This window comes from Etheostoma cragini, chromosome 2 (genome assembly GCF_013103735.1).
Source record: "Etheostoma cragini isolate CJK2018 chromosome 2, CSU_Ecrag_1.0, whole genome shotgun sequence".
Classification (NCBI taxonomy): domain Eukaryota; kingdom Metazoa; phylum Chordata; class Actinopteri; order Perciformes; family Percidae; genus Etheostoma; species Etheostoma cragini.
Window position 1 is genome coordinate 6,352,603 of NC_048408.1, and position 4,666 is coordinate 6,357,268.

A 4,666-nucleotide genomic window follows, 5' to 3' on the forward strand; every position below is an offset into this window, starting at 1 on the left:
CTCTCTCTCTCTCTCTCTCTCTCTCTCTCTCTCTCTCTCTCTCACACCCCCTCTCCATTCTCTTGTGTTGTCAACTTTCCTTATCTTTCCAGCTTCCCCAAACTATCTTGTTTCTCTGCCATTCTGTTGTGAGGGTGATTTGGGGGTATCTGTTATCTGGAGGGAATATCTAGATCCAACATAACTTTGACTTGCATGCATGCCTTTTGAGCAAGTACATAACTCTTCTCCTGTTACTGTCTTACCCTGGAAAAAATCTGTCATTCTAAGATTTTGTGCACAAGTTACGAGGTTTTAAAGTAGAGATAGAAATGGGATTTGTCTTCACTGTCAATAAAACTTCATTTTCTATCAACTTATTGATAGAAACTGCTTATTTTTCAGGATCTAAGCATATCTAAAGTGATAACCAAATGAAACATGTCTATTGAGTAATAATCAATTATGCAACTGCAAGTACATTTCCAGGAAAATACACATGGCTTCTTTCATATCTGGAAATCTGTCAGCAAGGTGGAGATCCCAGATCCCAGTTTCACTGTCATCTGTACAACCTTCTCTAAACTGTTGCTCTGTGGTGATAACAACACATTTTGTTGTGAACTTGTTTTCTGAAAATACTCACCTTATGATTTAACAAAAGGGAATGCTGCTCCCAACAACTACAAAACAGCAAATTCGGAGCACTTTGAAAACAAAAAAATGAGCCTACAGTCAGCAGCTTGTTCTGGAACGCTGAAGACATTGGATGCTCCTCATCAGCAGATGGGAGTGTCTCAGTTATCGTCGCGTGGCGCTGATGAGTATGGCACTCCGACAAATGAACGATTAGTCTTGAATTATGAGCAGATTTCTTGGGAAATTGTGGATAACATGGATTATCTCAGGGATAGTAGTTCCATGCCTGAAGCAATCACAAACTGCATGACTGTCCACACAAGCTCAAAAGAGAAAAAGCATATAGTAGCTTTTCTGGCCCTCTCTGCGCTGATTTAAGAGGACTCTTTTTAGACAACTTTTGTTCCTTTATTTTGGGAGCATCCATCCGTCTCTTTCCCTTTCTCTCTACCTCTGCCAACTCAGTGTCAGCAGTGGATAGGCATTATCTATTTTGTCTAACTACCCCCTGTCGGGTCTCAAACCACCCCCAAGGGACGCCTGTGTTCTTTGGGCAAGACAGAGATTTGGGCCCAAACCACTGTCAACAAGGGGAACAATTTGGCTGGCAAGGGCCATATTTACAGATCGGTGAACCACAGCTCCATTTAGCAGTGTTCTTTCGTCAGTAAACACCGCAGGACGGTATCTTTCTCAGATCTCAAGAGGAGGAATAGAGATTGAATTATGCCATGCGGCGCAAAGTTGGTCTACGCCGACCACCGTTTGGACCGCCATTGTTTAGAACTTCAGAACGGCCAAATGATCCGATAACACAAGTTTGTCATGGCAAGAGACTTTGTCCACATTCCTCAGTGACCCGACGGAATGCAGTCCTCGAAAGGCTTCGCCTGTGGCCTCACGTTGGAGGGTGTGTAGTGTATTTTGAATCCATCAGACTCTTGTCTTTTTTGGTGAATATCAAGGGCGGCATTTCTAAAAATACAATGATTAAGGCGTTGTGGTTTTTCACATGAATGCTTGAACCAAACTCCCTTTGGGCCTTTTTACACACACACAGTATGCTAATGTGTCAAGATATGGCAACCTTGAGTCTTGTTAACACGTTGGCCCACATTACATTGCGGGCAGTTTGGTATGCAAATAGAGAACTAGTTTGGAGTTTGGGGTCAGAAAAGCCTTTGAAGCTAAACATACTTCTGTCATAAAGTTATATCTGGGACAGATGAGACCAATAAACCAGCACCACTCTGAAGCCCTGGAAGTCCAGTCAGAAGTTGGTGGCATAGACAAGTGGGGAATCTAAAATTCCATACGGCTAAAGCCTGACTTTGCCATTTTGGTTGTCTTTTTGGTTACAAGTGGCCAGTTTAAAAGTTTAAGTTTTATTTACCAATTTAAAAAGAGAACACAGTTTTCATTCAGGCGTCAAGAACAGAATTTGTTACATTTTTGCTCTTGTGGTTGTTCTTTCTTCTGTTGGGTGGGGATGTAGAACATGGAGCTGGCTGTCCACTCTGTGATTTAGTTTTATTATTGTCATATTATCACTTCAGTTTAGATCGGGCTCCGCCCAAATTGCTAAAGTGTAAGATGATTGCCGTGCACATGTATACCTACACGTTCTGGTGCTGCAAACTATATTTGTGTTTTGTTTAGCAGTTTAAGATGTATTGATACGTTTTACAGTACTAATTTAGCGATGAGAATTAGATGTCGCAAATTACAGATCAAGTTGATTAAAAAAAGCACTTAATGTTCCAAAACCCCAACATGATCCACAAAGAAACTTCAGCAGCGTCCAGACATTGTCATCCATATGTGGTGTCTTGCTTGGGTGTGGCTGCCACAGACAATATTGAACTGAGCTCTTTTTTTAGAAACTGGGGAATTTCTCTGCGCTTTTATCCTAAGACAGCCATAGTGCTTCAGTGTTGTGCCTCACACATACCTTCAGGTCTGCAGTCCATTCCCCAGACGGCTGTGGAAAATGTGGTGAGGGCACTCTGGGTTTGGAGGCCTCCCAGGCACCACAGGGATAAAAAAACTAACCTTCGTCATGTGACACGCTCATGTGACTCTCGATTTCCTATGAAGAGGAGTTGCAAACAGAGAACAGAGGATTTTTATCAACTCGATCTCTATATCGATATATATAAAATGATGTACGTGAAATCCACTTTTTAAATAGTGTGTCATGAATCTTGTGCCTCTTTCAAACATGCACTGCAACCCTGAACTTATCTATACATTACCTGCACCTGTGACAGCATGTGAATCATTTGGACCAGACATTAAACAGATTCTACCCTGTTAGCTCCCCAGTACAGAGTCTGTATAATGTTTGATTGAGCCCATGTGAGGATACACCCAGTCATTGTGCGGAGAAGATGTGTTGATGACGTTTCTTTCATGGGTCTTGCACAAAACCAGAAGAAAGCAAACATCCGAGAAGAATGATTTACACAAAGACAGGCAACAGAAATATGTAACTGGAAAGATGATGAGATTCGGGAGGCTCTGTCGGTAAGGGCCAAAGCCGAAATCTTCAGACGAATTCAATGAATGGCAAGATCATTGCTCGTCCGTGTATGAGCAAATTACGGACCGGCTAAGGGATCGCGGTGTAATCCTGCATCAGGCCTCGTGCATGTTTGGCAGGCGCCACTTCTCGCCTCAACCAAATGGAGTATTTCCAGGAAGTGAGGACACGTCTGAATTGGACAATCTCACATAGTGTGCAAAACATGTGGAAGGGAAACTCTGTACTATGTCAAGACCTGATTTTCCTGACATTGTCCGGAGTTCTTATGAGAAAACGTCTTTATTTAATGATTCCATAATGCTAGCATCTTCTATCTCATGTTCTTTGCTTTGCTGAGATGGAAACCAGATCATCATTTAGTGGCTAAAATCTAAACCTTCCTTTTTTTTTTTTTTTTTTTCACAGATTTTTTTTATCATTAAAACAAGTGAAACCACACCAAGAGTTTACACATGGCTAAATGAACCTCTGAAAACCACCTGGGTTGTGGGTGTGTGAGCCCTCAAGCTTGACTGTTTCCCATCATAGACGCTCTGCTTGGCAAAGCTCGGGGCTTAGCCGCCATTGTTTACTCTTTACCCACAGAGCCCAGCACCTGTTAGAGATTGAGCTGTACACAACCCAGCTGCAAGCCATTTTCATCTAACACCCAAGTAGATAACTACCCTTGAAGCACAAACGATTAGGCTAATCAGCCTTGATGATGGGAAGGGAATAAGTTGGTTGAAAAGGTAGAAGGTTCGGGGCGCAAAATGGCAGCCTCCAAGAGAATCTATCCGTCTCCAAACGAGCTAATGGACAACCACGCAATTCAGCGGTTTCTTAAGGAGGACTGACTGCAGTGGCACCGTCTTTCCTTGTTTGTGTTCTTCATCTCACATGCCACTTTCTGATGGGCAAACATGCCTCCTATCTGGCACGACAAGAGGCCACCATTGTGAGGAAATGGCTTCTCAGTCTGGAGGAGGCCACAGCGGCTCTGTCTGCTGGCTCCCTGTCGCCAGCTTGTCCCTCTCCTCCTTTGCTTTTCACACACAGGCAATTAAGTCTGTTTCCCAATGCTGTGATCCCCTCCAACATTCTTTGTTCTTGTGTTTTTTGTTGTTTTCCTGTTACTCAGTTTTTCTCCCTCTCTCCCTCCTTCTTGTGGGTTTGTTACTCGGGTGAGGAGGTCGAGGCTGGGGGCGGAACTGAAGAAGAAAATCGAGGGCGGGGGGGGGGGTTTAACATTTGCAGCTTTATGACTAACCACATGTGTTTCTGGGTCTTTGTATTTACATGTTTCTCATGGAAAAGAAGGGTGGGGGGGTGGTGGAAGGGGATGATGGGAGAGGAAAGAGAGCCATATGGTTCTTGTTTGTTGAGTTAAATTCAGAGTTGGACTGTTTGTTTCCTGCGATGAGCAGAGGGAAATACGCTTCAAACTTGACTCCTCCCCAGGCAATGATTATGCGTTTACTTGAAATAAGACATTTACATGAACATATATAAACCATGCATTTT